Source organism: Leiobunum rupestre, chromosome 3 (genome assembly GCF_980474605.1).
Source record: "Leiobunum rupestre chromosome 3, qqLeiRupe1.1.hap1, whole genome shotgun sequence".
Taxonomy (NCBI): Eukaryota; Metazoa; Arthropoda; class Arachnida; order Opiliones; family Sclerosomatidae; genus Leiobunum; species Leiobunum rupestre.
The window spans coordinates 65,446,650-65,471,963 of record NC_143386.1 but is presented as its reverse complement, the minus strand read 5'-3'; the positions used below and the strand labels follow the sequence as shown (position 1 = coordinate 65,471,963).

The following is a 25,314-nucleotide window of genomic DNA, read 5'->3' as shown; positions in this document are numbered from 1 at the left end:
TTACTATTGTAACAAATTTGGCAAGCTACTGTTCTTAAAACAGCAAACAGCTACAAGAGAAAGTGAGCATTGTAAATAATGAAGCTCACGGTATTAAAAAAGACCGTAATTGACAGTTAACTAAACAGCAGCTAACACCATTGGAATAGTATATTAAACCGTTTATTATACTGCATTTGATGTTCAAAATGTACAAAAATGCTTTTGAAACAACAGCGAGGTATTTAAAAAAACAGTAATCGACAGTAACAAAACCCAATTGGAACCGTATATGTAACAGTTTATTATACTGCATTTGATGTTACAAATGTACCAAAAAGCTGTTGTAACAACAGCGAGGTATTTATATAAAATAACAGTAACCAACAGTTAACCATACAGCAGCAAATACCATAGGAACAGTATATTAAACCGTTTATTATACGACATTTGATGTTACAAATGTACCAAAAAGCTGTTGTAACAACAGCGAGGTATTTATTAAAAAAACAGTAACCGACAGTTAAACCAAGAGTCGAAAACCCCATTGGAACAGTATATGTAACAGTTTATTTTACTGCATTTGATGTTACAAATGTACCAAAAAGCTGTTGTAACAACAGCGAGGTATTTATATAAAAAAACAGTAACCGACAGTTAACCATACAGTAGCAAATACCATTGGAACAGTATATGTAACCGTTTATTACACTGCATTTGATGTTAAAAATCGACCAAAATGCTGTTGCAAAAACCGCGAGTTAGTTTAAAAATAAACAGTAATATCCACTCTTATTTTAACAATGTCGATTCACTGTTATAAAAACAGCACATTACTGGCATCTACGGACGCCAGTACCTTGCTGTTAAAAAAACAGCGCTTTTCCTCTGTGTGTAGAACCTTGGTAGAGTAGCCTCTTGCCGAAAAACAATCGCGCATTTCGATGGCCTTGTTGTTGAAGTCATTATCTGAAGAGCAAATTCTGCGTAAGTGAAGAAACTGGGAAAATTGAATTGAATTAGTGGTGTGCCGAGGATGAGAAGATGTCGGCAGAAGGTATGAACGAGAGTCAGTTGGCTTGCGATATAACGTAGTGGACACGCCATCACTGGAAACCGAAATACACAAATCCAAGAAGTTGATAGTTTTCTCGGAGACTTCGACCGTGAACTCCCGGGCAGGATGGATGGCGCAAAAGGATGCGAGGAAGGTTTCTAGGTCAAGACGACTGCAAGAGGTGAACTGGGCAAAACACAGAAAAATATTATTGTAAATTTTACAGTAAGCTGCGGTCAGCATAGATGCCAGCAGAATGCTGTTAATTTCACAACCAACTCTGACTGTTTTCTTTTATTGTCATGCTTCCTGTTAAATTTACTGGACACTCTGCTGTTTAAAAATACAGAAAGATAAAATTGTATTGCTGTTTATTTAACCTTCATTCCGGACGTATTTAATACGGTAAATGCATGCAGTTTTTACAGTAAAATTCCAGTGTTTGCCGAAGTTTTAGTTATCAAACGTGTTTAGTACAGAACCTTTTTACAACCTTAAAATTACACAATAAATTTTACGGATCAAACCATTATCACGTTGGTTTAATTAAATAATTTCAATATATATTTTATTAATCAATTCATGATAGAAATATATGAAATTTTTTAACAATTATTAAAATTATAATAACAAAAACGTTAACAAAATATTTTTATAATCCATTATCCAATAGAAAAATTTTATCTATGATATCAAAAATGACTACAACTCTAGTTGATCATGTTTAACTCGAGCCTTTGTAGTTTAGAGTTATAGGGAAAACCCAAGTAATCTAAGCTCTTAACATGGTTTCAAATTATTAAGCACACGATGAACAAGGGTTGTAATTAATATAGCATTTTGTGTGGGGTGCTACTTATACAAAAGAGTATATAAAAATATTTCCGTCGGATATTATTATATTTAAAACTAAAATGAAAATTGCACGATTTAAAAAATGTTTTGACAACTAAATAATATTTAGTTGTTTTATATACTAGCGCTTGCCGTTTCTAACAGAAAAAAACAGCAACGTGTGGTAAATTTTACGCATTTTTGAAGTAAAACGTCAACCACGGTTTCAAATTGTTAATTTTAATATAACTGTCATTTTAAAAACAGTACGAATATGAATTTTTACAGTCGCTACTGTTTTCTTCAAAATCCAGCAGAAAGCTGTAAATTTTACGATAAACTGCTGTTAACCCACTTCAACTGCACATTTCTGTATATTTTAAACCGTTTTTGCTGTTTTTTCAACAGTAAGTTTTGAGTGTGAACGTCATCGTTGAAACGACCATGTAAATCCGGAGTAGGGCCAGCGTAACCTGAAAAGAATTGCTCCTCAGCCCGGCCAACGAACAAATTCGCGTAACTTGGTCTCATCTTAGTACCCATAGCAACACCGCTAACCTGTCTGTAGAACTTGCCGTCAAAAGAGAAAGCATTCAGCGTCAACACCAGTTCAGCGAGACGAACGAGGGCATCGGTGGGAGGGTTATCACGACCCGTTAACTTTCGGGAGTGATCATCTTGTTATTTTTCTACTTTTTATCGTTTTTTCCGCAGTATAGCCATCTAGGGACCACTCCTATATTGTTTTTTGTTTCATTTCGTTTCTCTGGCCTATTCTGGCAGTCCCGTAGCTTTTTTATTTATTTACACACCCCGATAAGATAAGGGGTCATCTATTTATCTAGTATATAAAGCCAAGTCAGCTTTGGACAAATATCGAGTTTTTCTTTAGTTTTGTTTCAATCGTGTGTTCAAGGGTTTATTGATCAGGATGTGGTATACAGCATCCGGTGACGCGGTTCGACGTGAAGGTTAAAGTGCACGGTAATTGTGCGGGTATTTCGCGTCGGATTCGTGGTTGTTCGTGATAATTCTTGGTGAAGAGAATTATGAGCGGTTCGTTCCTTGGTTTAAGGACGGTTACTTGAAGAACGATAAGTACTTTTTAAACTATATTGCTTCATTCTTTTGTTATTTATTTTAAAGTGTATTTTCTATAAATTTAACTTAAAGATTCGGCCAACCATAGCCAATCTACTTAATTAGCTACCAATCCAAATTTACCCCTGCTATATTCATTGTACACCCCAACGAGCCCACCATAGCCATTAAGCATTAATCATCTCCAAATAATTACCAATGTTTATATAATTACCATAATTGAATCTGTTGTTACCAAGTCCAATAATAAACGAAGACTTATATTTTTGCATAACTACCATTGATTTCATTTACCTACTCTGTGACAATACCGACTCTAAGGATCCCGAACAAATAAATTCGATACATACGGCACGGGGAAATAAGTATTTAAATTTCCCTCGAGGTTAGTGCGTGGGTCAGGTTCTCAAGGTTACCTTTGGAACTTTTTGAATCTTCCCTCCTTACTGATCTCCACGACTCCCCCACAACCCCCTGAAAGTTATAGTGTCGTAATAGGGTACTTGTCGGTCCGTTTGTTCAAAGAGTGTTGGACGGCACGAAGAGCATCAGCGTGAGGTATCTCCGTGTACAAAGATTTAATATCCATAGAAATTAACCACCTTTTAGTACATGTAAAGGAGAAAGAAGAGAAACGGCGGAGAGCATCACTTGTGTCTTTAATGTAACTCGGAAGAGAGGTCACAAGCGACTGCATTTCACTATCCAAGAAACTCGAAATGTACTCCGTATAAGACAGGAACAGGCGGAGACAATTGGACGACCCGGGTTTTGAGGTTTGTGGATTTTAGGTAGTAGATAGAAGCGAGATGTCCGGTGATTGTCAACGATAAGGCATATCGACATGGGTGGAAGATCTGTAGCCTCGATCATTTCATTGATCTCAGAAATAATCTGTTTTTGATACTCGGATGTTGGATCAACTAGAAGCTCTTCGTAGATGTCGGTGTCGGAGAGTTGACGGAGGGCCTTGGCAACATAAAGATCCTTCTTCCAAACTAAAATAACACCCCCCTTATCAGCAGGTTTAATCACAATATCACCCCTACCTCGAAGAGAACGGAGAGCAACACGTTCGGCATTCGTCGAATTAGAAGTCTTAGTTTTGCGGAACTGAAGATTGGCGATCTCTTTCTTGCAGGCAGCAATAAACACATCAAGAGTTTTACGCTTCCCTTGAGTATTGAAGACTTTATCATTGGGTTTGTGGATCTGCTGAAAGATAGTGAGGGGAGCTTTGGGTTTAGACGGCTGGTCGGAGAAATGAGACTGAAGGCGCAGACGACGGTAGAAGTCCTCGAGATCATGAAGCAGCTGGAAGCGATCCGGCAAAGGTTTCTCTTCAACGAAGGATAAACTCTTCGAGAAAACCGTCCTTTCATGGGTGGTAAGAGTCAAATCCCGTGGAATAGTCACGACGAGACGCTCAACCGGCACTGCAGCGGCTGGGGGTCTAATGGTGGTAGTTTTACGGGCCTTAGTCTCCGAAATAGAATAGAATCAAATAGAATTGTAATATCGAATGGCCTGAATTATAGTCCAATAGAGAGCGTTGTTAGATCCACAAAGGCGTCTCAAAGACGCCAGCAAAGAACCACGTCACCCAACATTTTAATCACGTTCACAACATCAATGACGTTTCCATCCGCGTCATGAAAACTACTAATCTTCCCACGAAAGGCCGCCGCACTGAAGAAAACCGCCTCATTTTTAATTTAGCCACAGAGTTACCGTCGCGGTTAAACATTAAATTAATAAAAAAAATAATAAGGCTTTATTCGGATATCCAGTTCAGTCAGAGACTGAGTTCCAACTGGGTCCAACAAACAATACATATTTAAAACATTACAGAAATCAACAAGTACACACGAAATCAAGAAAACCGCGTTTAAATTCATTAAAAGACAATTTTTCACGTAGGAGGTTTGGGGGAAGAGAGTTCCACAAGGAGATTAGTTAGTTAGATTCAAATTAGTTTTTAGCTAGGTTGGTTCGTTTTTTAGGGGTATTGTTGGGTTTTTTGCGGTCATCCCGACTTCTCGTTTTTCTTTCGTCGTTTCCCCCCCCCCTTTAATTGTTCAGCAAACTTATTGCGAACATTCCCCTTTTATATCAGTCCTTTTTAGCTTTTCTAGTCCCCTTTTTGTCACGTGTTTGTATTCTCCTTTTGTTGTCGCGTGTTATCGTCTCGCGCCTCGCGTCTTTAATATTTTTAGCATTTTCAAATTGTCGGTTAGTCTTAATTAAGTTTTTCGCCTTGAAGGCCTATCCGCCAAAGTACCGCATATTTTCCCCCAATAAAGCTTAGTTTTCTCCCCCACTTCTTGGTCTCTTTACTGGTTCGCGTTTTTACTCCTTAATAAATTCATATTAAAGATATTGTGTTCCAAAATATACAGGATGTTTTGTTGTTCGGACAACTGTTTTTTACAAAACATACTTAAGGTCAAAATTTGAAATTTTATGGTTGAGTAAATACACTGGGGACTTTGATTGGTGAAATTTCATCGTTTTCTGCAAATATTTTCACTTTAATAACAATTTTTGCAATTGAGAATTTATAGAGCATCATCTGAAACCTTCGAATACCTTTCGTTCAATGGAAAAAGATCTACGTTTCATTGAAAGTTTGTCAAACTAAAATAAACTAGTTGGATCCGGGAGATAAAGCAAAGATTTGCATTAATAATTTAATACACTGTTCAAAAACAGTATTCAGGTTTTATTAAAAACAATTATTTATTTCAAACTTGACAAATAATTGTTTACAATCTGGGTTCAATTATACCCCCATCGGCTACAACGCAAGCTTGAGCTCGGACAATCATACAATCAAATGCATATTCTATAATTTCTGGTAACTCTTCTTAAGAAGCCAGTTCAATCCTCCAGCGAATTTTGGCTCTCGTTTCAATAGGATTTGCGTAAACCCTTTCTTAGATGAATCCACACAGAAAAAAGTTCAGCGGTGTCAGATCAGGAGACCTTGCCGGCCTAACAACTAGACCATTTCTTCCGTTCCATCTGTAAAAAAACTTGTTGTTCAGGAATTCTGTCACCTCTCTGTGATAATGTGGTGGGGCACCATCTTCCTGAAACCAAATTGGTGGTCTTTCAGTCAAAGAAAGGTCGTCGATTGTATCAGCAAGCTCGTTCTAGTTTTGGCCTTTGAGATTTTGAGGCAAGAACAATGGACCAATCAAACGATTTCCTAAAAGTCCAACCCAAATATTTAAGCGCTGAAACTAAACTTGGTTATGATGTTCGAATCCCCAGTGTAGATTTTCGTCCTGCCATAAGTGATTTTTTTTATGGTTGAAAGGTCCAAAAGAACATGGCAAGCAAATTGGGGTTCATGTTCTGTATCGATGGTACCTATATTTGCGATAAATATTTCAAACATGGTTTTTTCTGCAACCTAAATCTTCACTCGCAGTCGCGCAATTGCTTCGAGGGTATGCGGCAAAATATGCAAGAACAGTGTTCACAAAATCAAAAATAGGTTGACCCAATTCACGAAACCTAGGTTCTACATTACCAAACTGTTGAACGTCACTGACAGCTAGCTTTATTGTATTAAGGAACGGCCTTCGGTTTGGAAGTCGCACTTGAAAATCTCACACATCTGTACACGGCAACAATTTCGGTACGCTCCGCTATTGAAAAACGAACCATAGTTTGAAAGATTGACGATCTCGATGATGTTAATCAGAAAGTGACTTTTATTTAAAAATGTACGCGAACTTTAAACAATTCATGTCTTATTAGATGATTCAAAATTCTTTTCGAAGATTTTGATAGGATGAACAACGTTCGCAACAAAATTTTTTATTTAAATTTTAGATGAGTAAGCTATACTTCTGCAATGAGGTGCGTTACTATCGCTTTTCAGAATCAAACAAATTTATTTTGGCTTGTCCAACTTGTCAATTTTCCAAGTCACGTTTTTAAGGGAGGAAAGGGTCTTTTTCCATCGAATTAAAGGTATTCGTAGGTTTCAGATGATGCTCTACAAATTATCAATTGACAAAATTGATCTAGCACCTAGTAGTAAAAAAATTAGTTGTTTCCATTTTGGAAAAAATAATCAAGTTTAAAACAAACACTTGTTAAAAAGCGTTACCGGCGTTTAGAAAAAGTTTAAGTGTTGTTAATTTTCCAGAACATTTTCGGAAAAATAAGAAATTACTTTTTTAGGGTTATTAATGTTTCTAACTTTTTATCGATATAAAATGTCGAATATCAGTAAACATACTACAAAACAATAATAGTGTTACATTGTTAATCAGTTTAAACTAGTCTAAAGGTTTAGTTTTTCTTTTAGATTAGAAAAAATTTGCGAAAATGCCGTTTTATTGAAATTTGCAAATAATATATTAGACTTATCATGGAATGAAAACTTTTTTTTATTTTTTCGGAAAAATACGGAAACTTTTACAATTTCCAACGGTTAGAAAAAAGTTAAGATCGCCCCTGATTTTATGTGGGTGATTCGCTATTTATGCAAAGTTGAAAACGGTCGCGATCACCTGTTTACGAGACAGGCGCTTTGACCACTATGCCAGGCGCCCCTAGAACACTTTCCATTCTTTTTATAATAGGAACAAATTTTAAGGGAAAGTAAGAACAGCAGTAGGCCACGGCGAAAATCGAACTCGCGATCTACTGTTTACAAGACAGGCGCTTTGACCACTATGCTACGCGACCCTGGCACCCTTTCCATTCTTTTTATAAAAGGAAAAAAATTGAAGGGAAAGTAAGAACAGCAGTAGGCAGCGGCGAGAATCGAACTCGCGATCTCCTGTTTACAAGACAGGCGCTTTTACCACTAAGCCAGGCGACCTTGGAGCCCTTTACATTCTTATTGTAATATGAAAAAAATTGAAGGGAAAGTAAGAACAGCGGTAGGCTACGGCAAAAATCGAACTCGCGATCTCCTGTTTACAAGACAGGCGCTTTGCCCACTAAGCCACGCGGCCTCGGTAAATTTGCCATTCTTATTATAATATGAAAAAAATTGAAGGGAAAGTAAGGACACCAGTAGGCTACGGCGATAATCGGAGTCACGATCTCCTGTTTACAAGACAGGCGCTTTGACCACTATGCCACGCGACCCTGGAACCATTTCCATTCTTTTTATAATAGGAAAAAAATTGAAGGGAAAGTAAGAACAGCAGAAGGCCGCGGCGAGAATCGAACTCGCGATCTCCTGTTTACGAGACAGGCGCTTTGACCACTAAGCCACGCGGCCTTGGTAAAGTTGCCATTCTTATTATAATATGAAAAAAATTGAGCGGAAAATAAGGACACCAGTCGACTACGGCGAGAATCGAAGTCGCGATCTCCTGTTTACAAGACAGGCGCTGTGACCATTAAGCCACGCGGCCTCAGAAGCGTTGCCATTCTTATTATAATATGAAAAAAATTGAAGGGAAAGTAAGGACACCAGTAGGCCAGGGCGAGAATCGAAGTCGCGATCTCCTGTTTACAAGACAGGCGCTTTGACCACTATGCCACGCGACCGCGGAACCCTTTCCATTCTTTTTATAATAGGAAAAAAATTGAAGGGAAAGTAAGAACAGCAGTAGGCGCGGCGAGAATCGAACTCGCGATCTCCGGTTTACAAGACAGGCACTTTGACCACTATGCCACGCGACCGCGGAACCCTTTCCATTCTTTTTATAATAGGAAAAAAATTGAAGGGAAAGTAAGAACAGGGGTAGGCTACGGCGAGAATCGAACTCATGATCTAATGTTTACAAAACAAGCGCTTTGACCACTAAGCCACGCAGCCTCGGAAGCGTTGTCATTCTTACTATAATATGAAAAGAACTGTTGGAAAGTTAGAACAACGGTAAGCCACGGCGAGAATCGAACTCGTGATCTCCTGTTTACAAGACAGGCGCTTTGACCACTATGCCACGCGACCCTGGAACCCTTTCCATTCTTATTATAATATGAAAAAAAATGAATGGAAAGTAAGGACACCAGTAGGCCACGGCGAAAATCGAAGTCGCGATCTCCTGTTTACAAGACAGGCGCTTTGACCACTAAGCCACGCGGCCTCGGTAAATTTGCCATTCTTATTATAATATGAAAAAAATTGAAGGGAAAGTAAGGACACCAGTAGGCTACGGCGAGAATCGAAGTCGCGATCTCGTGTTTACAAGACAGGTGCTGTGACCATTAAGCCACGCGGCCTCGGAACCCTTTCCATTCTTTTTATAATAGGAAAAAAATTGAAGGGAAAGTAAGAACAGCGGTAGGCTACGGCGAAAATCGAACTCGCGATCTCCTGTTTACAAGACATGCGCTTTGACCACAAAGCCACGCGGCCTCGGAAACGTTGCCATTCTTATTATAATATGAAAAAAATGAAGGTAAAGTAAGAACACCGGTAGGCCACGGCGAGAATCGAACTCGCGATCTCCTGTTTACAAGACAGGCGCTGTGACCATTAAGCCACGCAGCCTCAGAAGCGTTTCCATTCTTATTATAATATGAAAAGAATTGAAGGGAAAGTAAGAACAGCGGTAGGCTACGTCGAAAATCGAACTCGCGATCTCCTGTTCACTTTTTTTTTCTCTTTTTTTTAATTATGTCATTAAAAAATACAATACGCGTGTATTTTACAAGGAAGCGAGATACAACAATCGACAGAATATATAAAGAGAAAATGCCTGAGTAACAAATGACAAATCGGTCCGAAAAAAGCAACTGGAATACAGGGAAAGATAATGAAGAGTTAACATCGAATAAAAAATAGTATCCTACGACACATCAAAGAAATAATAGAAACAAATCGTATACGATTATTCATTGCATTATGTTGTTAGTAATAATTAACGAAAATAAGCAAAAATAAACATCGAACAGCATGTAAATGAGATTAAAAATTGAAAAAAAAACCCGTATTGAAAATAAGTAGCAAAGAATGATACCCGACATAACAAAGAAAAAGGCTGCAATACATTCAGAGAAGTGACCATCATAATTCCGTGACTTATACCTTAAAACCGTAATCATCCAGGATAACTGGCTGCCCCTGATAGCGACAACATTGAGCATGAAATTCATTCTGGGAAGACGGAGGCCAAACAACTTCCTTAGGCCACCAATCTGGCCGGCGCCCACCGTCAAGAGGAACCAAAGAGGAAATGGGAACCTTCTGAGTTTTTGCAGCAGGACGAGTGTAAGAAGACGAAGTCTTGCCGAAATCACCGTCGCTGGACGACAACGAATGCTTAGCACTCCGACGCGGATCAGACTTGAGACCAGCACTGACGACTGTTGAAACAACCCCGCCACCGAGGACCGGGAAAACTGGCGGAATAGAACCGGAGGGAGGATCGACTACTTCCATTGCAGCATCTCCAACGCCGACGGACACCGCTGCAGAATCACGGGACCCCATTCTGGGCCATAGTGGACACTCGCGAATGACATGACCCTGCTTCTGACACTTGAAGCACCTGAACTCCGGACACTGACGATATACGTGATCGGTAGCATAACACTTATTACACACCTTTATTTGGGAATCGTGTTTCACAGCGTAAAACTTCTCCCGACCAACAGCATCGGCGATCCGTAAGCGATAAGGCAACGAAGAAAGCCCCTCGGGTAAGGTAACCCGAACAGTATGTACTCCACAATAAAATGATAATTTTTTATGCCAAACTATCTGACCCTTAATTTCGCAGCCAAGCGACGTTAGCTTAGAGAGAACAGCGTCATCAGTCACGTATTCCGGCAGATCATGAAAAGCGGCAGTCACCGTCTTCGCAGAAACACTTGATATTTCGTAGAGCTCACCACCAATATCCAACCCAGAATCGATTACACCAACAACATCGGCTAAATTCTTCAAGGTAAGAATATAACCACCTTCATCACAAGCAACGAGGGAAGAAGCACAGTCCAGGCCGAAGTTCGCAGTAACCGCGGTAGACACAACTTCAAAACTTGGTAGATTACGTTTAAAATCAATAAAAACCGACCGCTTGAAAGCATCCATCCTGGGTAAAAACACCCAGGAGGGAAAACGAGATTAAATATTAACAACTATTAAATAAAATTAACGAATAATAACAGATAGTAAAAATAAACCGGCAAAAAGCAGGCCCAGGCTTAGCGCGACGAAACACGGAGAGCAAAAGTGAACGACCTGCACTCTCCAAAAGCTCAAACGCCACTCCCTCTCCTGTTCACGAGACAGGCGCTTTGACCACTTAGCCACTTGGCCTCGGTAAATTTGCCATTCTTATTATAATATGAAAAAAATTGAAGCGAAAGTATGAACAGCGGTAGGCTACGTCGAAAAACGAACTCGCGATCTCCTGTTTACGAGACAGGCGCTTTGACCACTAAGCCACGCGGCCTCGGTAAATTTGCCATTCTTATTATAATATGAAAAAAATTGAGCGGAAAGTAAGGACAGCGGTAGGCTACGGCGAGAATCGAAGTCGCGATCTCCTGTTTACTAGACAGGCGCTGTGACCATTAAGCCACGCGGCCTCGGAAGCGTTGCCATTCTTATTATAATATGAAAAAAATGAAGGGAAAGTAAGAACAGCAGTAGGCCGCGGCGAGAATCGAAGTCGCGATCTCCTGTTTACAAGGCAGGCGCTTTGACCACAAAGCCACGCGGCCTCGGAAACGATGCCATTCTTATTATTATATGAAAAAAATGAAGGGAAAGTAAGAACAGCAGAAGGCCGCGGCGAGAATCGAACTCGCGATCTCCTGTTTACAAGACAGGCGCTTTGACCACTAAGCCACGCGACCTTGGAGCCCTTTACATTCTTATTGTTATATGAAAAAAATTGAAGGGAAAGTAAGAACAGCGGTAGGCTACGGCGAAAATCGAAATCGCGATTTCCTGTTTACGAGACAGGCGCTTTGACCACTATGCCACGCGGCCTCGATAAATTTGCCATACTTATTATAATATGAAAAAAATTGAAGGGAAAGTAAGTACACCAGTAGGCCACGGCGATAATCGAACTCGTGATCTCCTGTTTACAAGACAGGCGCTTTGACCACTATGCCACGCGACCCTAGAACCCATTCCATTCTTTTTATAATAGGAAAAAAAATGAAGGGAAAGTAAGAACAGCAGAAGGCCGCGGCGAGAATCGAACTCGCGACCTACTGTTTACAAAACAAGCGCTTTGACCACTAAGCCACGCAGCCTCGGAAGCACTGCCATTCTTACTATAATATGAAAAAAACTGTGGGAAAGTAAAAACACCGGTAGGCCACGGCGAGAATTGAACTCGCGATCTACTGTTTAGAAGACAGGCGCTTTCACCACTATACCACGCGACCCTGGAACCCATTCCATTCTTTTTATAATAGGAAAAAAATTGAAGGGAAAGTAAGAACAGCAGAAGGCCGCGGCGAGAATCGAACTCGCGATCTCCTGTTAGCGAGAGAGCCGCTTTGACCACTTAGCCACGCGGCGTCGGCACCATTGCCATTCTTTATAATAATATGAAAAACATTGAAGGGAAAGTTAGAACACCCGTTGGGCACGGCGAGAATCGAACTCATGATCTCCTGTTTACAAGACAGGCGCTTTGACTTCTAAGCCACGCGGCCTCGGAAACGTTGCCATTCTTATTATAATATGAAAAAAATTGAAGGGAAAGTAAGGACACCAGTAGGCTACGGCAAGAATCGAAGTCGCGATCTCCTGTTTACAAGACAGGCGCTTTGACCACTATGCCACGCGACCCTGGAACCCATTCCATTCTTTTTATAATAGGAAAAAAATTGAAGGGAAAGTAAGAAAAGCGGTAGGCCACGGCGAGAATCGAACTCGCGATCTACTGTTTACAAAACCGTTGCTTAGACCACTATGCCACGCGAACTCGGGACCCTTACCATTCTTATTAAAATATGAAAAAATTGAAGGGAAAGTAAGAACACCGGTAGGCCATGGCGATAATCGAACTCGCGCTCACCTGTTTACGAGACAGCCGCTTTGACCACTAAGCCACGTGGCCTAGAAAGTGTTGCCATTCTTATTATAAAATGAAAAAAATTGAAGGGAAAGTAAGAACACCGGTAGGCCACGGCAAGAGTCGAACTAGCGATCTACTGTTTACAAAACAGATGCTTTGACCACTAAGCCTCGCGGCCTCGGAAGCGTTATCATTCTTATTATAATATGAAAAAAATGGAAGGGAAAGTAAGAACAGCGGTAGGCCACGGCGAGAATCGAACTCGCGATCTTCTCTTTACAAGCCGGGCGCTCTGACCACTAAGCCACGCAGCGTCGGAACCCTTATCATTCTTATTATAATATGAAAAAAATGGAAGGGAAAGTAAGAACAGCGGTAGGCCACGGCGAGAATCGAACTCGCGATCTTCTCTTTACAAGCCGGGCGCTCTGACCACTAAGCCACGCAGCGTCGGAACCCTTACCATTCTTATTATAATATGAAAAAAATGGAAGGGAAAGTAAGAACAGCGGTAGGCCACGGCGAGAATCGAACTCGCGATCTTCTCTTTACAAGCCGGGCGCTCTGACCACTAAGCCACGCAGCGTCGGAACCCTTACCATTCTTATTATAATATGAAAAAAATGGAAGGGAAAGTAAGAACAGCGGTAGGCCACGGCGAGAATCGAACTCGCGATCTTCTCTTTACAAGCCGGGCGCTCTGACCACTAAGCCACGCAGCGTCGGAACCCTTACCATTCTTATTATAATATGAAAAAAATGGAAGGGAAAGTAAGGACAGCGGTAGGCCACGGCGAGAATCGAACTCGCGATCTTCTCTTTACAAGCCGGGCGCTCTGACCACTAAGCCACGCAGCGTCGGAACCCTTACCATTCTTATTATAATATGAAAAAAATGGAAGGGAAAGTAAGGACAGCGGTAGGCCACGGCGAGAATCGAACTCGCGATCTTCTCTTTACAAGCCGGGCGCTCTGACCACTAAGCCACGCAGCGTCGGAACCCTTACCATTCTTATTATAATATGAAAAAAATGGAAGGGAAAGTAAGAACAGCGGTAGGCCACGGCGAGAATCGAACTCGCGATCTTCTCTTTACAAGCCGGGCGCTCTGACCACTAAGCCACGCAGCGTCGGAACCCTTACCATTCTTATTATAATATGAAAAAAATGGAAGGGAAAGTAAGGACAGCGGTAGGCCACGGCGAGAATCGAACTCGCGATCTTCTCTTTACAAGCCGGGCGCTCTGACCACTAAGCCACGCAGCGTCGGAACCCTTACCATTCTTATTATAATATGAAAAAAATGGAAGGGAAAGTAAGGACAGCGGTAGGCCACGGCGAGAATCGAACTCGCGATCTTCTCTTTACAAGCCGGGCGCTCTGACCACTAAGCCACGCAGCGTCGGAACCCTTACCATTCTTATTATAATATGAAAAAAATGGAAGGGAAAGTAAGAACAGCGGTAGGCCACGGCGAGAATCGAACTCGCGATCTTCTCTTTACAAGCCGGGCGCTCTGACCACTAAGCCACGCAGCGTCGGAACCCTTACCATTCTTATTATAATATGAAAAAAATGGAAGGGAAAGTAAGGACAGCGGTAGGCCACGGCGAGAATCGAACTCGCGATCTTCTCTTTACAAGCCGGGCGCTCTGACCACTAAGCCACGCAGCGTCGGAACCCTTACCATTCTTATTATAATATGAAAAAAATGGAAGGGAAAGTAAGGACAGCGGTAGGCCACGGCGAGAATCGAACTCGCGATCTTCTCTTTACAAGCCGGGCGCTCTGACCACTAAGCCACGCAGCGTCGGAACCCTTACCATTCTTATTATAATATGAAAAAAATGGAAGGGAAAGTAAGAACAGCGGTAGGCCACGGCGAGAATCGAACTCGCGATCTTCTCTTTACAAGCCGGGCGCTCTGACCACTAAGCCACGCAGCGTCGGAACCCTTACCATTCTTATTATAATATGAAAAAAATGGAAGGGAAAGTAAGAACAGCGGTAGGCCACGGCGAGAATCGAACTCGCGATCTTCTCTTTACAAGCCGGGCGCTCTGACCACTAAGCCACGCAGCGTCGGAACCCTTACCATTCTTATTATAATATGAAAAAAATGGAAGGGAAAGTAAGAACAGCGGTAGGCCACGGCGAGAATCGAACTCGCGATCTTCTCTTTACAAGCCGGGCGCTCTGACCACTAAGCCACGCAGCGTCGGAACCCTTACCATTCTTATTATAATATGAAAAAAATGGAAGGGAAAGTAAGAACAGCGGTAGGCCACGGCGAGAATCGAACTCGCGATCTTCTCTTTACAAGCCGGGCGCTCTGACCACTAAGCCACGCAGCGTCGGAACCCTTACCATTCTTATTATAATATGAAAAAAATGGAAGGGAAAGTAAGAACAGCGGTAGGCCACGGCGAGAATCGAACTCGCGATCTTCTCTTTACAAGCCGGGCGCTCTGACCACTAAGCCACGCAGCGTCGGAACCCTTACCATTCTTATTATAATATGAAAAAAATTGAAGGGAAAGTAAGAACAGCGGTAGGCCACGGCGAGAATCGAACTCGCGATCTTCTCTTTACAAGCCGGGCGCTCTGACCACTAAGCCACGCAGCGTCGGAGCCCTTACCATTCTTATTATAATATGAAAAAAATGGAAGGGAAAGTAAGAACAGCGGTAGGCCACGGCGAGAATCGAACTCGCGATCTTCTCTTTACAAGCCGGGCGCTCTGACCACTAAGCCACGCAGCGTCGGAACCCTTACCATTCTTATTATAATATGAAAAAAATGGAAGGGAAAGTAAGAACAGCGGTAGGCCACGGCGAGAATCGAACTCGCGATCTTCTCTTTACAAGCCGGGCGCTCTGACCACTAAGCCACGCAGCGTCGGAACCCTTACCATTCTTATTATAATATGAAAAAAATGGAAGGGAAAGTAAGGACAGCGGTAGGCCACGGCGAGAATCGAACTCGCGATCTTCTCTTTACAAGCCGGGCGCTCTGACCACTAAGCCACGCAGCGTCGGAACCCTTACCATTCTTATTATAATATGAAAAAAATGGAAGGGAAAGTAAGGACAGCGGTAGGCCACGGCGAGAATCGAACTCGCGATCTTCTCTTTACAAGCCGGGCGCTCTGACCACTAAGCCACGCAGCGTCGGAACCCTTACCATTCTTATTATAATATGAAAAAAATGGAAGGGAAAGTAAGAACAGCGGTAGGCCACGGCGAGAATCGAACTCGCGATCTTCTCTTTACAAGCCGGGCGCTCTGACCACTAAGCCACGCAGCGTCGGAACCCTTACCATTCTTATTATAATATGAAAAAAATGGAAGGGAAAGTAAGAACAGCGGTAGGCCACGGCGAGAATCGAACTCGCGATCTTCTCTTTACAAGCCGGGCGCTCTGACCACTAAGCCACGCAGCGTCGGAACCCTTACCATTCTTATTATAATATGAAAAAAATGGAAGGGAAAGTAAGGACAGCGGTAGGCCACGGCGAGAATCGAACTCGCGATCTTCTCTTTACAAGCCGGGCGCTCTGACCACTAAGCCACGCAGCGTCGGAACCCTTACCATTCTTATTATAATATGAAAAAAATGGAAGGGAAAGTAAGAACAGCGGTAGGCCACGGCGAGAATCGAACTCGCGATCTTCTCTTTACAAGCCGGGCGCTCTGACCACTAAGCCACGCAGCGTCGGAACCCTTACCATTCTTATTATAATATGAAAAAAATGGAAGGGAAAGTAAGAACAGCGGTAGGCCACGGCGAGAATCGAACTCGCGATCTTCTCTTTACAAGCCGGGCGCTCTGACCACTAAGCCACGCAGCGTCGGAACCCTTACCATTCTTATTATAATATGAAAAAAATGGAAGGGAAAGTAAGAACAGCGGTAGGCCACGGCGAGAATCGAACTCGCGATCTTCTCTTTACAAGCCGGGCGCTCTGACCACTAAGCCACGCAGCGTCGGAACCCTTACCATTCTTATTATAATATGAAAAAAATTGAAGGGAAAGTAAGAACAGCGGTAGGCCACGGCGAGAATCGAACTCGCGATCTGCTCTTTACAAGCCGGGCGCTCTGACCACTAAGCCACGCAGCGTCGGAACCCTTACCATTCTTATTATAATATGAAAAAAATGGAAGGGAAAGTAAGAACAGCGGTAGGCCACGGCGAGAATCGAACTCGCGATCTTCTCTTTACAAGCCGGGCGCTCTGACCACTAAGCCACGCAGCGTCGGAACCCTTACCATTCTTATTATAATATGAAAAAAATGGAAGGGAAAGTAAGAACAGCGGTAGGCCACGGCGAGAATCGAACTCGCGATCTTCTCTTTACAAGCCGGGCGCTCTGACCACTAAGCCACGCAGCGTCGGAACCCTTACCATTCTTATTATAATATGAAAAAAATGGAAGGGAAAGTAAGAACAGCGGTAGGCCACGGCGAGAATCGAACTCGCGATCTTCTCTTTACAAGCCGGGCGCTCTGACCACTAAGCCACGCAGCGTCGGAACCCTTACCATTCTTATTATAATATGAAAAAAATGGAAGGGAAAGTAAGAACAGCGGTAGGCCACGGCGAGAATCGAACTCGCGATCTTCTCTTTACAAGCCGGGCGCTCTGACCACTAAGCCACGCAGCGTCGGAACCCTTACCATTCTTATTATAATATGAAAAAAATGGAAGGGAAAGTAAGGACAGCGGTAGGCCACGGCGAGAATCGAACTCGCGATCTTCTCTTTACAAGCCGGGCGCTCTGACCACTAAGCCACGCAGCGTCGGAACCCTTACCATTCTTATTATAATATGAAAAAAATGGAAGGGAAAGTAAGAACAGCGGTAGGCCACGGCGAGAATCGAACTCGCGATCTTCTCTTTACAAGCCGGGCGCTCTGACCACTAAGCCACGCAGCGTCGGAACCCTTACCATTCTTATTATAATATGAAAAAAATGGAAGGGAAAGTAAGAACAGCGGTAGGCCACGGCGAGAATCGAACTCGCGATCTTCTCTTTACAAGCCGGGCGCTCTGACCACTAAGCCACGCAGCGTCGGAACCCTTACCATTCTTATTATAATATGAAAAAAATGGAAGGGAAAGTAAGAACAGCGGTAGGCCACGGCGAGAATCGAACTCGCGATCTTCTCTTTACAAGCCGGGCGCTCTGACCACTAAGCCACGCAGCGTCGGAACCCTTACCATTCTTATTATAATATGAAAAAAATTGAAGGGAAAGTAAGAACAGCGGTAGGCCACGGCGAGAATCGAACTCGCGATCTGCTCTTTACAAGCCGGGCGCTCTGACCACTAAGCCACGCAGCGTCGGAACCCTTACCATTCTTATTATAATATGAAAAAAATGGAAGGGAAAGTAAGAACAGCGGTAGGCCACGGCGAGAATCGAACTCGCGATCTTCTCTTTACAAGCCGGGCGCTCTGACCACTAAGCCACGCAGCGTCGGAACCCTTACCATTCTTATTATAATATGAAAAAAATGGAAGGGAAAGTAAGAACAGCGGTAGGCCACGGCGAGAATCGAACTCGCGATCTTCTCTTTACAAGCCGGGCGCTCTGACCACTAAGCCACGCAGCGTCGGAACCCTTACCATTCTTATTATAATATGAAAAAAATGGAAGGGAAAGTAAGAACAGCGGTAGGCCACGGCGAGAATCGAACTCGCGATCTTCTCTTTACAAGCCGGGCGCTCTGACCACTAAGCCACGCAGCGTCGGAACCCTTACCATTCTTATTATAATATGAAAAAAATTGAAGGGAAAGTAAGAACAGCGGTAGGCCACGGCGAGAATCGAACTCGCGATCTTCTCTTTACAAGCCGGGCGCTCTGACCACTAAGCCACGCAGCGTCGGAACCCTTACCATTCTTATTATAATATGAAAAAAATGGAAGGGAAAGTAAGAACAGCGGTAGGCCACGGCGAGAATCGAACTCGCGATCTTCTCTTTACAAGCCGGGCGCTCTGACCACTAAGCCACGCAGCGTCGGAACCCTTACCATTCTTATTATAATATGAAAAAAATGGAAGGGAAAGTAAGGACAGCGGTAGGCCACGGCGAGAATCGAACTCGCGATCTTCTCTTTACAAGCCGGGCGCTCTGACCACTAAGCCACGCAGCGTCGGAACCCTTACCATTCTTATTATAATATGAAAAAAATGGAAGGGAAAGTAAGGACAGCGGTAGGCCACGGCGAGAATCGAACTCGCGATCTTCTCTTTACAAGCCGGGCGCTCTGACCACTAAGCCACGCAGCGTCGGAACCCTTACCATTCTTATTATAATATGAAAAAAATGGAAGGGAAAGTAAGGACAGCGGTAGGCCACGGCGAGAATCGAACTCGCGATCTTCTCTTTACAAGCCGGGCGCTCTGACCACTAAGCCACGCAGCGTCGGAACCCTTACCATTCTTATTATAATATGAAAAAAATGGAAGGGAAAGTAAGAACAGCGGTAGGCCACGGCGAGAATCGAACTCGCGATCTTCTCTTTACAAGCCGGGCGCTCTGACCACTAAGCCACGCAGCGTCGGAACCCTTACCATTCTTATTATAATATGAAAAAAATGGAAGGGAAAGTAAGGACAGCGGTAGGCCACGGCGAGAATCGAACTCGCGATCTTCTCTTTACAAGCCGGGCGCTCTGACCACTAAGCCACGCAGCGTCGGAACCCTTACCATTCTTATTATAATATGAAAAAAATGGAAGGGAAAGTAAGGACAGCGGTAGGCCACGGCGAGAATCGAACTCGCGATCTTCTCTTTACAAGCCGGGCGCTCTGACCACTAAGCCACGCAGCGTCGGAACCCTTACCATTCTTATTATAATATGAAAAAAATGGAAGGGAAAGTAAGGACAGCGGTAGGCCACGGCGAGAATCGAACTCGCGATCTTCTCTTTACAAGCCGGGCGCTCTGACCACTAAGCCACGCAGCGTCGGAACCCTTACCATTCTTATTATAATATGAAAAAAATGGAAGGGAAAGTAAGAACAGCGGTAGGCCACGGCGAGAATCGAACTCGCGATCTTCTCTTTACAAGCCGGGCGCTCTGACCACTAAGCCACGCAGCGTCGGAACCCTTACCATTCTTATTATAATATGAAAAAAATGGAAGGGAAAGTAAGGACAGCGGTAGGCCACGGCGAGAATCGAACTCGCGATCTTCTCTTTACAAGCCGGGCGCTCTGACCACTAAGCCACGCAGCGTCGGAACCCTTACCATTCTTATTATAATATGAAAAAAATGGAAGGGAAAGTAAGGACAGCGGTAGGCCACGGCGAGAATCGAACTCGCGATCTTCTCTTTACAAGCCGGGCGCTCTGACCACTAAGCCACGCAGCGTCGGAACCCTTACCATTCTTATTATAATATGAAAAAAATGGAAGGGAAAGTAAGAACAGCGGTAGGCCACGGCGAGAATCGAACTCGCGATCTTCTCTTTACAAGCCGGGCGCTCTGACCACTAAGCCACGCAGCGTCGGAACCCTTACCATTCTTATTATAATATGAAAAAAATGGAAGGGAAAGTAAGAACAGCGGTAGGCCACGGCGAGAATCGAACTCGCGATCTTCTCTTTACAAGCCGGGCGCTCTGACCACTAAGCCACGCAGCGTCGGAACCCTTACCATTCTTATTATAATATGAAAAAAATGGAAGGGAAAGTAAGGACAGCGGTAGGCCACGGCGAGAATCGAACTCGCGATCTTCTCTTTACAAGCCGGGCGCTCTGACCACTAAGCCACGCAGCGTCGGAACCCTTACCATTCTTATTATAATATGAAAAAAATGGAAGGGAAAGTAAGAACAGCGGTAGGCCACGGCGAGAATCGAACTCGCGATCTTCTCTTTACAAGCCGGGCGCTCTGACCACTAAGCCACGCAGCGTCGGAACCCTTACCATTCTTATTATAATATGAAAAAAATGGAAGGGAAAGTAAGAACAGCGGTAGGCCACGGCGAGAATCGAACTCGCGATCTTCTCTTTACAAGCCGGGCGCTCTGACCACTAAGCCACGCAGCGTCGGAACCCTTACCATTCTTATTATAATATGAAAAAAATGGAAGGGAAAGTAAGAACAGCGGTAGGCCACGGCGAGAATCGAACTCGCGATCTTCTCTTTACAAGCCGGGCGCTCTGACCACTAAGCCACGCAGCGTCGGAACCCTTACCATTCTTATTATAATATGAAAAAAATTGAAGGGAAAGTAAGAACAGCGGTAGGCCACGGCGAGAATCGAACTCGCGATCTGCTCTTTACAAGCCGGGCGCTCTGACCACTAAGCCACGCAGCGTCGGAACCCTTACCATTCTTATTATAATATGAAAAAAATGGAAGGGAAAGTAAGAACAGCGGTAGGCCACGGCGAGAATCGAACTCGCGATCTTCTCTTTACAAGCCGGGCGCTCTGACCACTAAGCCACGCAGCGTCGGAACCCTTACCATTCTTATTATAATATGAAAAAAATGGAAGGGAAAGTAAGAACAGCGGTAGGCCACGGCGAGAATCGAACTCGCGATCTTCTCTTTACAAGCCGGGCGCTCTGACCACTAAGCCACGCAGCGTCGGAACCCTTACCATTCTTATTATAATATGAAAAAAATGGAAGGGAAAGTAAGAACAGCGGTAGGCCACGGCGAGAATCGAACTCGCGATCTTCTCTTTACAAGCCGGGCGCTCTGACCACTAAGCCACGCAGCGTCGGAACCCTTACCATTCTTATTATAATATGAAAAAAATGGAAGGGAAAGTAAGAACAGCGGTAGGCCACGGCGAGAATCGAACTCGCGATCTTCTCTTTACAAGCCGGGCGCTCTGACCACTAAGCCACGCAGCGTCGGAACCCTTACCATTCTTATTATAATATGAAAAAAATGGAAGGGAAAGTAAGGACAGCGGTAGGCCACGGCGAGAATCGAACTCGCGATCTTCTCTTTACAAGCCGGGCGCTCTGACCACTAAGCCACGCAGCGTCGGAACCCTTACCATTCTTATTATAATATGAAAAAAATGGAAGGGAAAGTAAGAACAGCGGTAGGCCACGGCGAGAATCGAACTCGCGATCTTCTCTTTACAAGCCGGGCGCTCTGACCACTAAGCCACGCAGCGTCGGAACCCTTACCATTCTTATTATAATATGAAAAAAATGGAAGGGAAAGTAAGAACAGCGGTAGGCCACGGCGAGAATCGAACTCGCGATCTTCTCTTTACAAGCCGGGCGCTCTGACCACTAAGCCACGCAGCGTCGGAACCCTTACCATTCTTATTATAATATGAAAAAAATGGAAGGGAAAGTAAGAACAGCGGTAGGCCACGGCGAGAATCGAACTCGCGATCTTCTCTTTACAAGCCGGGCGCTCTGACCACTAAGCCACGCAGCGTCGGAACCCTTACCATTCTTATTATAATATGAAAAAAATTGAAGGGAAAGTAAGAACAGCGGTAGGCCACGGCGAGAATCGAACTCGCGATCTGCTCTTTACAAGCCGGGCGCTCTGACCACTAAGCCACGCAGCGTCGGAACCCTTACCATTCTTATTATAATATGAAAAAAATGGAAGGGAAAGTAAGAACAGCGGTAGGCCACGGCGAGAATCGAACTCGCGATCTTCTCTTTACAAGCCGGGCGCTCTGACCACTAAGCCACGCAGCGTCGGAACCCTTACCATTCTTATTATAATATGAAAAAAATGGAAGGGAAAGTAAGAACAGCGGTAGGTTACGGCGAGAATCGAACTCGCGATCTTCTCTTTACAAGCCGGGCGCTCTGACCACTAAGCCACGCAGCGTCGGAACCCTTACCATTCTTATTATAATATGAAAAAAATGGAAGGGAAAGTAAGAACAGCGGTAGGCCACGGCGAGAATCGAACTCGCGATCTTCTCTTTACAAGCCGGGCGCTCTGACCACTAAGCCACGCAGCGTCGGAACCCTTACCATTCTTATTATAATATGAAAAAAATTGAAGGGAAAGTAAGAACAGCGGTAGGCCACGGCGAGAATCGAACTCGCGATCTTCTCTTTACAAGCCGGGCGCTCTGACCACTAAGCCACGCAGCGTCGGAACCCTTACCATTCTTATTATAATATGAAAAAAATGGAAGGGAAAGTAAGAACAGCGGTAGGCCACGGCGAGAATCGAACTCGCGATCTTCTCTTTACAAGCCGGGCGCTCTGACCACTAAGCCACGCAGCGTCGGAACCCTTACCATTCTTATTATAATATGAAAAAAATGGAAGGGAAAGTAAGGACAGCGGTAGGCCACGGCGAGAATCGAACTCGCGATCTTCTCTTTACAAGCCGGGCGCTCTGACCACTAAGCCACGCAGCGTCGGAACCCTTACCATTCTTATTATAATATGAAAAAAATGGAAGGGAAAGTAAGGACAGCGGTAGGCCACGGCGAGAATCGAACTCGCGATCTTCTCTTTACAAGCCGGGCGCTCTGACCACTAAGCCACGCAGCGTCGGAACCCTTACCATTCTTATTATAATATGAAAAAAATGGAAGGGAAAGTAAGAACAGCGGTAGGCCACGGCGAGAATCGAACTCGCGATCTTCTCTTTACAAGCCGGGCGCTCTGACCACTAAGCCACGCAGCGTCGGAACCCTTACCATTCTTATTATAATATGAAAAAAATGGAAGGGAAAGTAAGGACAGCGGTAGGCCACGGCGAGAATCGAACTCGCGATCTTCTCTTTACAAGCCGGGCGCTCTGACCACTAAGCCACGCAGCGTCGGAACCCTTACCATTCTTATTATAATATGAAAAAAATGGAAGGGAAAGTAAGGACAGCGGTAGGCCACGGCGAGAATCGAACTCGCGATCTTCTCTTTACAAGCCGGGCGCTCTGACCACTAAGCCACGCAGCGTCGGAACCCTTACCATTCTTATTATAATATGAAAAAAATGGAAGGGAAAGTAAGGACAGCGGTAGGCCACGGCGAGAATCGAACTCGCGATCTTCTCTTTACAAGCCGGGCGCTCTGACCACTAAGCCACGCAGCGTCGGAACCCTTACCATTCTTATTATAATATGAAAAAAATGGAAGGGAAAGTAAGAACAGCGGTAGGCCACGGCGAGAATCGAACTCGCGATCTTCTCTTTACAAGCCGGGCGCTCTGACCACTAAGCCACGCAGCGTCGGAACCCTTACCATTCTTATTATAATATGAAAAAAATGGAAGGGAAAGTAAGGACAGCGGTAGGCCACGGCGAGAATCGAACTCGCGATCTTCTCTTTACAAGCCGGGCGCTCTGACCACTAAGCCACGCAGCGTCGGAACCCTTACCATTCTTATTATAATATGAAAAAAATGGAAGGGAAAGTAAGGACAGCGGTAGGCCACGGCGAGAATCGAACTCGCGATCTTCTCTTTACAAGCCGGGCGCTCTGACCACTAAGCCACGCAGCGTCGGAACCCTTACCATTCTTATTATAATATGAAAAAAATGGAAGGGAAAGTAAGAACAGCGGTAGGCCACGGCGAGAATCGAACTCGCGATCTTCTCTTTACAAGCCGGGCGCTCTGACCACTAAGCCACGCAGCGTCGGAACCCTTACCATTCTTATTATAATATGAAAAAAATGGAAGGGAAAGTAAGAACAGCGGTAGGCCACGGCGAGAATCGAACTCGCGATCTTCTCTTTACAAGCCGGGCGCTCTGACCACTAAGCCACGCAGCGTCGGAACCCTTACCATTCTTATTATAATATGAAAAAAATGGAAGGGAAAGTAAGGACAGCGGTAGGCCACGGCGAGAATCGAACTCGCGATCTTCTCTTTACAAGCCGGGCGCTCTGACCACTAAGCCACGCAGCGTCGGAACCCTTACCATTCTTATTATAATATGAAAAAAATGGAAGGGAAAGTAAGAACAGCGGTAGGCCACGGCGAGAATCGAACTCGCGATCTTCTCTTTACAAGCCGGGCGCTCTGACCACTAAGCCACGCAGCGTCGGAACCCTTACCATTCTTATTATAATATGAAAAAAATGGAAGGGAAAGTAAGAACAGCGGTAGGCCACGGCGAGAATCGAACTCGCGATCTTCTCTTTACAAGCCGGGCGCTCTGACCACTAAGCCACGCAGCGTCGGAACCCTTACCATTCTTATTATAATATGAAAAAAATGGAAGGGAAAGTAAGAACAGCGGTAGGCCACGGCGAGAATCGAACTCGCGATCTTCTCTTTACAAGCCGGGCGCTCTGACCACTAAGCCACGCAGCGTCGGAACCCTTACCATTCTTATTATAATATGAAAAAAATTGAAGGGAAAGTAAGAACAGCGGTAGGCCACGGCGAGAATCGAACTCGCGATCT

General features: G+C 44.2%; 8 non-coding genes across 8 annotated transcripts; all 8 read right to left on the bottom strand.

Annotated features, from left to right (window-relative positions):
• Positions 1–7,741: 7,741 nt before the first annotated feature.
• TRNAT-UGU (transfer RNA threonine (anticodon UGU)) lies at positions 7,742–7,814 on the bottom strand. Its single transcript has one exon. It is a non-coding gene; the product is annotated as a tRNA-Thr (tRNA).
• Positions 7,815–7,877: 63 nt separating this feature from the next.
• Positions 7,878–7,950, bottom strand: TRNAT-UGU (transfer RNA threonine (anticodon UGU)). The gene has a single exon. It is a non-coding gene; the product is annotated as a tRNA-Thr (tRNA).
• Positions 7,951–8,149: 199 nt separating this feature from the next.
• TRNAT-CGU (transfer RNA threonine (anticodon CGU)) lies at positions 8,150–8,222 on the bottom strand. Its single transcript has one exon. It is a non-coding gene; the product is annotated as a tRNA-Thr (tRNA).
• A 741-nt stretch (positions 8,223–8,963) lies between these two features.
• TRNAT-UGU (transfer RNA threonine (anticodon UGU)) lies at positions 8,964–9,036 on the bottom strand. The gene has a single exon. It is a non-coding gene; the product is annotated as a tRNA-Thr (tRNA).
• A 334-nt stretch (positions 9,037–9,370) lies between these two features.
• TRNAT-UGU (transfer RNA threonine (anticodon UGU)) lies at positions 9,371–9,443 on the bottom strand. The gene has a single exon. It is a non-coding gene; the product is annotated as a tRNA-Thr (tRNA).
• Positions 9,444–11,550: 2,107 nt separating this feature from the next.
• Positions 11,551–11,623, bottom strand: TRNAT-UGU (transfer RNA threonine (anticodon UGU)). Its single transcript has one exon. It is a non-coding gene; the product is annotated as a tRNA-Thr (tRNA).
• A 62-nt stretch (positions 11,624–11,685) lies between these two features.
• TRNAT-UGU (transfer RNA threonine (anticodon UGU)) lies at positions 11,686–11,758 on the bottom strand. Its single transcript has one exon. It is a non-coding gene; the product is annotated as a tRNA-Thr (tRNA).
• A 335-nt stretch (positions 11,759–12,093) lies between these two features.
• Positions 12,094–12,166, bottom strand: TRNAT-UGU (transfer RNA threonine (anticodon UGU)). Its single transcript has one exon. It is a non-coding gene; the product is annotated as a tRNA-Thr (tRNA).
• Positions 12,167–25,314: the final 13,148 nt, after the last annotated feature.